Consider the following 11,551-nt stretch of genomic DNA (forward strand, 5'->3'; position numbering starts at 1 on the left):
CAAATCAGAGATGTCTTCTAGCTTTCTCTAGCCATATTGACCAAACATTACGGAATCTGAAGTCCACCACCCGAGTCCTTCACTCCTAAGGCAGTCCAATTGGGATTGCTTCTTTCTGTGCCGATTCCTGTCATCTGCTATCTCTACTTTGTGTGACAATATGGGATATTACCTTGCATAGTTTGGAATGGGAACCATATTGTGTCAAAACAGTGGGTTGGATCCCTCATCATGCAGTGGCTAGCTCCAGAACCTCATTTACTGAGAAGTGATTGTGGAATGCTTTGGGGAACACTTACTTTCAATTTGAACCCCAGGCAGATTAAATTTTTTCGTACGGGACGTGGGGAAAACTTTAGCATTGTCTACCCAAGGAGAGAATTGGAGCAGGCAGATGAAATTCAATTAACTTGTTATCCTTACTAGCACTTACTAAGCTACTTAAGTTAGTTTTACAGTTCCTTGATAAAAAATTTCCTTTCACTTTAGAACCATTGCCTTAGGTGATTTTCCTTTTTCATACTTGTCTATGCCAACTTGCTTGTTCTTTAACACTGAACATTTTTAGGGATCGTGTTTCTTTGCCTTTAAACTTTCCCCTGATGCTGGTAGTGTGTTTTTTGTCAAATACAAGTTTGATTTAAAACTTATTTTGGCCAAAACCAATTTTGGCTAAATACGATTTAAGTGAAAGCAAACTGCCCAACTGGCAATTTGGGTAAAAGAAAAAAAAAAAGAGTATCCTAAGTTATTAAAATTTTTGAGTAGTGGTAATTTTAGAGTATTATGGGGTGATTAAACTCTTTTGATTCATTTTTTAAGGGATTTTCCTAATTTTTCTTTTTTATATTTCAAATTACAAGAATACTTCGTTGCTTGTGATATCAAAAAGTTAAAACAACCTTGCTCCCCAACCATAGGAGAATAGAATAGTTGGACAAGCTTGATCCTAACTACGCATTTAGAGGTTAATTGGAACAACCAAAACATTAAACGATAAGATACGAACATATTTCCTTTTTTTCTTTCCTCCTCATTAAAAAGGCAGTGTATGTGCAGTACAGGACAGTCAGAAAAATGTAGATAAGGAATAGAAAGACAAAAGGAAAAAGCCATAAGTTAATTCATTCCAGAATAACCACTCTTGCCCTTCCCTGTCTTTTCAAATGCATCTTATACACACGAACTCTGCATATTGCTTGCAATCTGCCATTATTTAAGCATCCTTCACTTAACTAATTAGTCACCTGTGCCTAGGATTAGGTTTCAGTTCCTTTCTGTTTTTTGACTGGCCACTGTGGACTCGTCTGTCTTAATTGGGAATAGATGGCCATTCTTGGTTTCCTTCTGTCCCTCAATCCTGCCTAGGCCTATATCCAGACTGGGCCCCAAAGACCCTCTGCTTCCTTTAAGCGAGACAGTTTGTAAGTAAAGCCATTCTGCCAAGCCTTTCTATGGACTTACAAAATGGGTCCATTTTTGGAATTCCTGTGGAACTCTATTATACATAAAATAATTTTTGGAGTTCATGCCTGATGTATATTATGTGTGTGTATATGTAAATTACATGGGGAGAGTGGAGAGAGGACAGAGATTGGGTCCCCACTAAAATAAAAATGAAGAGGCATTGCAGCAGAGAAATCCACTATCATTGGAGGAGAATTATTTAAAGAGATTTTCTCTAAATCAGGGTTGGCAGAAATACTCAGGGTATTGTGCCCAAACCCAAGTCCACGGAAGACATCACTAATGAGTCATGTCACTATTTTTCACTGGATCCAAACTCAGCTTTGGATCTGTCTTGAATGAGATTCTAGATAGCTGTTTCTACTGGAGTAGGTTTGGGACACAAACCTATTTGCCATTCTTACTCTAAAATGTTGCATTAAAGATTAAAAAAAAATAGAGGATGGACAGGAAAGTTTCAATAAAATTTTTATATCCGATGAATAAGTTTATGATGATAAATATAAGATGTGAGCAAGGAATAATTATCTGAGACTCAGGCAAAGCACATGCCTCATAGTTATGATCATGGAAGCAGCATAATTAAATTACCGTTTTGTTCTGGAGTGAAAACAATGTCACAGTAATACTCATCATTATAAATTGCCTATGGTATGGTCATGGTGATTGACTCTCCAGCATTCATTCTACCCCAGATGATTAGTCTAAGCAATTATGGTTGATCCCATTTCCTTTGCCAGTGAAGGGTTAGGAATGGCCTGTAACCTATTCTGGCCAATGAGATGTGAAAGGAAGTCTGGAGGAGGGCCAGAGTGCTTCTGGGAAAGAGTTTCTTGTGCCTAAAAAGATACAGAAGAAAAAGATGGTACCTCTTCCTCCTCTGATGAGGTTACATGTGAATATGATGGCTAGAACTGCTCAGGCCATCTTAGGACAGTGAGAGAAACTAGCTTTGGATGAAGCTTTTCTAGGAGGTGGTAGAATGAGAGAAGAAACCTGAGCCCTTGGTGACCTTACTGAACTGCTGATTGAACTGTACTGTACTTGGTCTGATCTACCTCTGAACTTCTAGTTCTGTTAGATAATACAGTTCCTTATTGTGTAAGCCAGCATACTCTGGGATTTTGTCACTTGCAGCCAAAAACATTCTGAATGGTATACCTACTTTGTCTCAAACAGATTCATGTCAGATGGATTTGATTTTATTATGATAGATTTGCTTTTATCAGAGACCTCCCCTGTCTTCTGGCTTCATAAAGTATGTGTAGATTCTGACTGGCCAGTTCTTGTCTCAGTCTTCTCTAAGGGACTCTGCCTCAGACCAGGGTTCTTCACAGAAAGCAGTAAAGAACTGGTCTATTTTCTCATCTTCTGTCTTTGACTCATGACATGAATTAAGTAGCACGAGAAATGTCTAGAGGTCAGGGTACTTGAATTTTCGTGTGGCTTTACTATTTGGTACCTGTAATCTTGGGCAAGTCACTTGAAAACATGGAGTTTCTTCTTTGAAATTTGTTAGTAATTGTCTTTCTTTTTTTCGTAGTATTGTGATTCAAATGAAATCATGTGACTATGGCAGGTAAAAAACCCCTGTCTTTAAAAAACAAGTACTCAGGCTTGGTTGGATTTTCTGATTATTTTCCAGTGAACTAATGTTGAAGTCTCTTAGAATCAGCTCTGTGTAGCTTGTTATTAGTCTGTAAAAGGGAAGAAAGTGTAATATGGGGTATAATAATACAAATAATTAGGGATTGAAGTTGATATTTCAGTGACTACTTACAGTCTGAAATAAAATGAAAGGACTATGTAATATGAAGGAGAAATAAAGGTCAGAAGGTTTATACTGAGGCTTATTTCTAGTTCAACCAGAAATTCTGGTAAACCCACTTAGGGGAAAGAGAAACCAATGGAAGAAACACCCCCCTCTAGTGGCGAGGGGCCAGATTCTATACTTCGGTTGCTAAGATTGGGGCGTGGATGGCTTTTTAGGGTGTTTTTTTAAGTTTATTTCTTTCTTTTCTTTTTAAAAGATTTTATTTTTAAGTAATCTCTACACCCACCATAGGGCTCCAATTTATAGCCCTGCTATCAAGAGTCACATGCTCTACTGACTGAGCCAGCTGGGTGCCCTAGGATGTTTTTTAAGTTTCTCAAGAAGACTCCAGAGGATCTAGAGTTAGAACTTTTGAAGAAGATCTTCCTTATCAGGGGAGTTAACACATTCCACGAAATATGTAGTATTTTGGCAGCTTCACGTGGAATTGATCAAAAAATGTAGACGCTACATTTGGAAGCGACTCCCAGTTTACTTTTTTGTAGGCCAGAGATCATGAAAATTAGTCTGTTGTTACTAAATTTCTTATTGGTCTCAGATGACACAGTAAATACCTTTATAAATACATTTGTGGGGGGATAAAGCCTATATTTAAAGTTATGGATAATCCCATATGGTAGTATTCACTTATATATACAAAATAATGGCTGTGGATTTCCTAAGTATAATTTTTTATTTGAAATTTTTTAGTGGCCATCCTGAGAACTGAATGTTTAGCTTGCATCTTGGAGGTGATTTAATTGTTCCCTGAAAAGGTAGTAAAGTTAGGTATATTAAAATAACATATTACAATTCAGTAGCATGGTAGGAACACCTAAAGCATTCTTAAAGGACATTTCATTTTAAGGATGTATGTTGATGATAATAATTGCAAGTGATTATTATATTTACAAATCTCAAAATCCATTGAAGTTTTTATTGCTCAGCTGGTTTTTGGGAAAAATTCTTTTACATTTACTTAAAGATCTCTGAAGAGGCTACATTTCAGAGAATAAAATTTTTATGGTACTCTGGGTTAGATCTAAGGAAGATTTGAATGCCATTCAACTCCAATCCAGAATAGAATGATTAAGAGACAAGAAAATAAATTCTACTCTGAGACTGCATCATCAAAGTGCCATTTTTTTTATTTTTAATGTCAAACTGCCTTGCCCTGAAGGAAGGACATTTGCAGCTTACAGTAGAACCAACCTCTCAATAATTTAGAGTGTATTTGAAGATGTTTTATGTGAAAAAGAAATGGAAAAGTTCTCTAGAAAATATAAACTTGTATATGGATAAAGTAAGATTATAGAAATGAAATTAACTTTTGTGCATAACTTGTGTAACTAATATCCTTAGTTTATGGTTATACTTCATAAATATACTTGATTTTAGGAAAGAAGAACTAGGTCTGGCAGTAGATCAGGTTCTACCTATTGGGGAAAACCAGAAATAGGAGGAAGAGGTTATTAATGGTTCATTCTTTGCTGAGAAAAATTCAGTATGGGATAATGAAGGTCAGCTAGAGAAAGAATTATAGTTATGTTAAGTGAGTTCACAGATATTGTTGAAGGCAAATCAGCTAGAACTGATTTTTTAATATATATGGGGGCAATAAACCAATTAGATGGTCTCTTTACTAAATTAGTATGACAGTAGTAGAAGATATCTGGAGGGAAATAAAATAGATGATAGGGTTAGTGATAATTAGACCTTCATTAAATCCTAGCACTAAAGAGGTACCATGTATATTAGTGATAGCTTAATTCTATAAATAAAATTTGATATTAAGAATTGATAGAATGTTGGCATTTGTTAAAATTGGGCAAGTATTGATTTGCGTAAAGATTTGTAGCAAGTGGGTTTGAATAAAGAGTCTAGGCTCGAAATCTCATTTGAAATTCAAGATAAAGTATAATAATAATAATAATACATCTTCACATAGAATTTTCTAGTGTTCTGAGTATTTTCACAGGCATTTCATTTTAGTCTTATCAAAACTCTGGGCATAGTAGCAGAGGTCTGATTATCCCATTTTTACTAATAAGGTAGTGGAGGCTCAGGGAGGCTAAGGGACTTGCTAGGGAGCAAATAGGGCTTGGTGTGGAATTTGAACACAGGACTCCTTACCAAAATACCTTTGTTCACTTCCTCCTGGGACTGCAGTAACCAATGATCACAGATTGGGAGGGATAAACAACAGAAATATATTTTCCTACAGTTTGGGACGCCAGAAGTCTGAAAGATTCTTGGCCTCTTCCAGCTTCTGTTGGCTGCTGTCATTCCTTGACTTGGTTGCCTCACTCCAGGCTCTGCCTCTGTGTTCTCATAGCTTACTTTTTTTTTCTGCTCCGTGTCTTTTCCTTTTCTGTCTGAAAATTCCCTTTCACTTTTCTCTGAAAATAACTCTCTAAAGACTGACTTTAATACTCCACTTGTCATTAGATTTAGGGCACACTTAGATAAGCCAGATGATTTCCTCATCTCAAGATCCTTAATTACATTTTACAGAGGCTCTTTATACAAATAAGGTAATATTCACAGGTTCTAGATATTAGGGTATGAATATATCCTTAGCAGCTACCATTCAGCCCCCTACATTCATTATATGCAGCTTAATTTTATATCTTCCTTTTGGATTGAAGAAATAATCTTCCTCTGAAGATAGGTGGTAGACTAGGGAATTTTTAGCTAGTACCTAGAGAGGAACATCTAAATTTTTTTCTGGTTGGTCCTACATGATTAGTAAGTAGAATTGAACTAATTAATATAAGAGTTCCACCAAATTGTTATGCTAGCTTTTGCATTCACAGAACTATAAAAAATGGGAAAAATTAAGTTAAAGTAACATTCAACTATTCCTGATTAACTATTGAAAGCTGACTTTTAATCTTTGTTTCTTGTGTAATTGGGCTAGAGGAGGGAGTCTATGTATGTTTTGAATTTTTTTTAATGACTTTAGTATGATCGGTTTCTCATATCACATGGACATTCTAATTTGGGTCATATAAATCAAGATTCATGTATATAAACTCTTTGAGAGAAGGGACTTGATGTGTCTTATTCACAGTCAGATCCCCAGTATATTGCCTGACACGTAACAGAGATGTGCTCAAACAACTTGTGGTATGAATGAAATAATATTTTTATGACACTTAGTTCAGGCAGCCACAAATCCCATACTAGTTCACTTTTTGGAGGGTCCTGAATGGCAATAACAATAAGATCTATTCATTGTAGGAGAGTCCTCAATAACTCAGAGTCCACTGTGAGTCCATTTACCCTTGACAGAGCCTACAACTTTTTCATCTCTAATAATCTTTGAGCTCCAGGCTAAAAAAAACTGTCATCCTTGCCTTGTTCACATTAATAAAAATTAATGAATGAGATTCTTTCTGCTCAGGTAACATTAAGGCAGTATCATCCTACAGCTTTTCGGATCATTAGTGCTCAATGTTTAGCTCTGGGGAGGGTTTAGGCTCTTGCCTTCTCAAAAGTCTACAAAGTTTTCACTCTCTGATACAGCTTTCAGTATTAACAGGTCAAAGTCCACTGATTATAATTAACTGTGTGCTGAGTCTTCCGTGGATTATCTCAAATACTGCTTCCAGCCAACCTTAGAAGTTAAGTACTGTCATCATCCCTGTTTTACAGAAGCACAAAGTTAAGCAACTTGCCCAGGTTCAAGATTTGAAGACAGATAGTCTTACTTCAGAGCCTGCATGCTTAGTCATGTACCAATGCCTGCCTCATGCTCATTTGTTTGTAAGTAACCTGTTCTTTCTTTTTGAAAGTTTATATTTTTTCTTTATTAAACTTGAGAAATTTTTCCAGGATATATCTCCATGTTTGCCTTTTTTCATTTATCCTGGCTGGCATGTAGTGAGTGCTTTTGATCTAACAACTCTAGTCTTCTCGTGAGGGAAGTTTTCTTGCACTATGTTTTGATTATTGCTTTCTCCAATGTGGTCCCTCTTGAATTTCTTTTATTTGCAGTTAGGCCTCCTAGACCTGCCCTCTAGTTGTCTTTTCTTTTCATTCAGGAATTCCATTTCTTTTATTTTTGATCTAGATAGTGTGATAGCTCATTCACTTGCTTTTCCAGATAATAGATTTGTTCTTCAAAAGGGTCTGTTCTACTCTTTAAGTTCCTCAGTTGAAAATTGAAATTTATGAATCGTTTAAAGAATTTCCCAGTCTATTATTTTTTTCTTGGTTATCCCCTTACAGTCAACAGTATATAAAAATATAATCAAGTAAACATTGTTTATTTGAGATGTGCAAGGCCTTTTCAACATTAGGAAATATTAATTTAATATATTGCCTTAATAGATTGAAGGAAAACAATTTTAGGATCATTTCTACAGATATTATAGCAGTATTTGATAAATCAATATTCATTTGTGATAAAGCAAAGAAATAAAAACCAGTTTTTGGTAATCTAGGAGAGGATACTTTCCTAATAGCCATTGTCATTTTTAGCATTGAAATACATAAGGAACATTTTCTAAGTTTGTCCTTTGAACTATGGATCTAGTTTTTTTTTTTAAGTTTTATTTCATTGATGTATATCATTTTACCAATACCATGTTGTCTTAATTGCTTAGTTTTGTTTTTGTTTTTTTAGAGTGCACATGAATGTGAGGGGTGAGAAGGGGCAGAGGGAGAAGGAGAGAGAGAATCTTGAGTATGCTCCATGGTGGACATGGAGCCTGACATGGGGCTCAGTCTCATGACCATGACATCAAGACCTAAGCCAAAATCAAGAGTTGAATACTTAACTGACTGAGCCACCCAGGTACCCTGCAATTGCTTAGTTTTATTTTAAGTACAGAAATCAAGTAATGTGAATCCTCCTTTATTTCTCTTTCTCAAACTTGTTCTACCATTCTAGGTCCTCCACTTTTCCATATAAAGTTTAGAATCAGCATGCCAAATTCTACCAAAAACTATGCTGGAATTATTTTTGAGATTGCATTGAATATATACTTCAGTTTGGAGAAGACTTGATATTCTAACAATATTGAGTCTTTCAACCCGAGAATATTTTATATAGTGCCATTTTTACTTAGGTCTTTTTTATTTATCTCTTTTAAGTTTTATGTTTTTTAAGCATACATATTTTACATATATTTTGTTAGCTCTGTCTCGTTTTTTGTTGCTATTTTAAATGATACTTTTTAAATTAAGTTTTTAATTTTAATTCCGGTATAGTTAATGTACAGTCTTATATTAGTTTTGGGTGTACAATATAGTGATTCAGCACTTACATACAATACCCTATGCTCATCACAAGTGCACTCCTTAATCCCTATCACCTATTTAACACATCCTCCTACCCACCTCCTCTCTATAACCATCAGTTTTTTTCTCTTTAGTTAAGAATTTGTTTCTTGGTTTGTCTCCCTCTTTTTTCCTTTGTTCATTTGTTTTGTTTTTTAAATTCCACATATAAGTATTGTATGGTATTTGTCTTTCTCTGACTGATTTCACTTAGCATTATACTCTCTAGCCCCCTGTATGTTGTTGCAAATGGCAAGATTTCATTTTTTTTAAAGATTTTATTTATTTATTTGAGAGAGAAAGGGAGAGAGCCTACATATGCATGAGCAGAGAGAGGAGCAGAGACAGAGAATCTCAAGCAGACTCTGCCACTGAGTGTGGGGCTGGATGCACACATAGTGAGTGTGGGGCTTGACTCCATGACCCATGAGATCATGACTTGAGCTGAAACCAAGAGTTGGATGCTTAACTGACTGAGCCACTCAGGCATCTCCCCACACCACATCTTTATTCCTTCATTAGTCAATGGGCACTTGCAATGCTTCCATAATTTGGCTATTATGAATAATGCTGCTATAAACATAGAAGTGCATATATCCCTTTTAATTTGTATTTTTGTATTTTTTGGGTAAATTACCCAGTAAGGCGATTATTAGATGATAGCATAGTTCAATTTTAACTTTTTTTTTCAATTTTAACTTTTTGAGGAACCTCCATATGTTTTCCACAGTGGCTGCACCAGTTTGCATTTCCACCAACAGTGTGTGAGGGTTTCTTTTTCTCCATATCCTCACCAACACCTTTTGTTTCTTGTGTTTTTGATTTTAGCTATTCTGACAGGTGTGAGGTGATATCTCATTGTAATTTTGATTCGTATTTCCCTGATGATCAATGATGTTGAACATCTTTTCATGTGTCTGTTGGCCATCTGGATGTCTTCTCTGGAGAAATGTCTGTTTGTGTCTTCTGCCCATTTTTTTTTCTGCCCATTTTTCAATTGGATTGTTTTTTGGGTGTTGAGGTGTATAAGTTCTTTATATATTTTGGATTCTAACCCTTTTTTAGATGTGTCATTTGCAGATATCTTCTTGCATTCTAGTAGGTTGCCTTTTAGTTTTGTTGATTGTTTCCTTTACTGTACAGAAGCTTTTTATTTTGATATAGTTTCAATAGCTTATTTTTATTTCATTTCTTTGCTTCAGGAAACATATCTAGAAAAATATTTCTATGGCTGATGTCAGAGGAATTATTGCCTGTGTTCTTCTAGGATTTTTTTTTTTTTTAAGTAGGCTCCATGTTCAATGTGGAGCTCACTGTGGGGCTTGAACTCACATCCCTGAGATCAAGACCTGAACTGAGATCCAGAGTCAGGCACTTAACTGACTGAGCAACCTAGGTACCCCTCTTCTAGGATTTTTATGATTTTAGGTCTCTTATTTAGGTCTTTGATCCATTTTGAGTTTATTTTTGTGTATGGTTTAAGAAAGTGATCTGGTTTCTTTCTTTTGCATGTAGCTGTTCAGTTTTCCTGGCACCATTTGTTGAAGAGACTGTCTTTTCCCCATTGTAAATTCTTTCCTGCTTTATCAAATATTAATTGACCATATAATTGTAGGTTTATATTTGAGTTTTCCATTCTGTTCCATTGATGTATGTATCTATTTTTGTGCCAGTATCAATCTGTTTTGATTGCTCAATCTGTACTGTTTTTTCTGCTGGTTATTGCAGCTATGTAATATTTCTTGAAGTCTGGAATTGTGATACCTCCAGTTTTTGTTTTTCTTTTTCAGGATTGCTTTGGCTATTTGGGGTTTTTGTGGTTTCATACAAATTTTAGGATTGTTTTAGTTCTATAAAAAATGCCATTAGTATTTAGGTAGGGATTGCATTAAATCTACAGATTGCTTTGGGTAGTCTAGACATTTTAGCAATATTTGTTCTTTCAATCCATGAGCATGGAATGTCTTTCCAGTCATTTGTGTTGTCTTCGATTTCTTTCATCAGCATTTTAAAAGTTTTCAGAGTACAGGTCTTTCTCCTTTTTGATTAAGTTTATTCTGAAATATTTTATTATTTTTGGTGCAGTTGTAAATGGGATTGTTTTCTTAATTTCTCTTTCTGTTGCTTCATTATTAGTGCATAGGGATCTGGGATTTTGGAGATTTTATTTATTTGAGGGGGTGAGGGATAGATGGAGAGAAAGAATCTCAAGCAGGCTCCATATCTAGCGCAGAGTCCGATGTGGGGCTCAATCTCATGAACTGGAGATCATGACCTGAGCTGAAATCAAGAGTTGGATGCTTAACTGACTGAGCCGTTCAGGTGCCCTGAGATCTGGGATCTTACATGAAAAAGGATATCTTGGTATATTAGTTACAATAAAGCAAGATGTTTTAACAAACACTAATATTTCAACAGTTTAATAAAAGAGGAACTTATTTTTCACTCATGTAATAGTCTCATGTGGATGTTTTTGGTTGATAGACAGTTTTTCTCTGTATAGATTCAGGTACTCAGGTCCCTTGCATGTGGTTTTACCATTTCCTAGGGCCTTGAAATCATCTCTTTCCAGCTGGCGGAAAAACAAAGATATGTTGGAGGATGCACACTCTCGATTACTTTGGCCTTGACATGATGCCTATCATTTGTCTTCACATTCTCACATTCCATTGGTTGGCCAGACAGGTAGGTGGTCTCAGCTGTCTCTAAGGTATATTTGTATGTTGGGGGTGGGGGAGCATGGGAGAATGGGAGATAGTTTCTGACTGGGCAACCACAAATAAGGGGAAGGGATAGGCATTCTCATTTGTAATTGGCAGGAGGACCACCTGAATGGAGGACACTGTGGTAATATCTTTAAAATTTTTTTTTAAATATATATCCTTTGAGTTAAACTCCACTTCTAGCAATTTTTCCTGTAGATGTATTTACATTTTAAGGATACATCTAACAATATTGTAGTAGTGAAAGATTAGAAATATTCTG

The sequence above is a fragment of the Nyctereutes procyonoides genome, unplaced genomic scaffold (genome assembly GCF_905146905.1).
Source record: "Nyctereutes procyonoides isolate TBG_1078 unplaced genomic scaffold, NYPRO_anot_genome, whole genome shotgun sequence".
Lineage (NCBI taxonomy): Eukaryota > Metazoa > Chordata > Mammalia > Carnivora > Canidae > Nyctereutes > Nyctereutes procyonoides.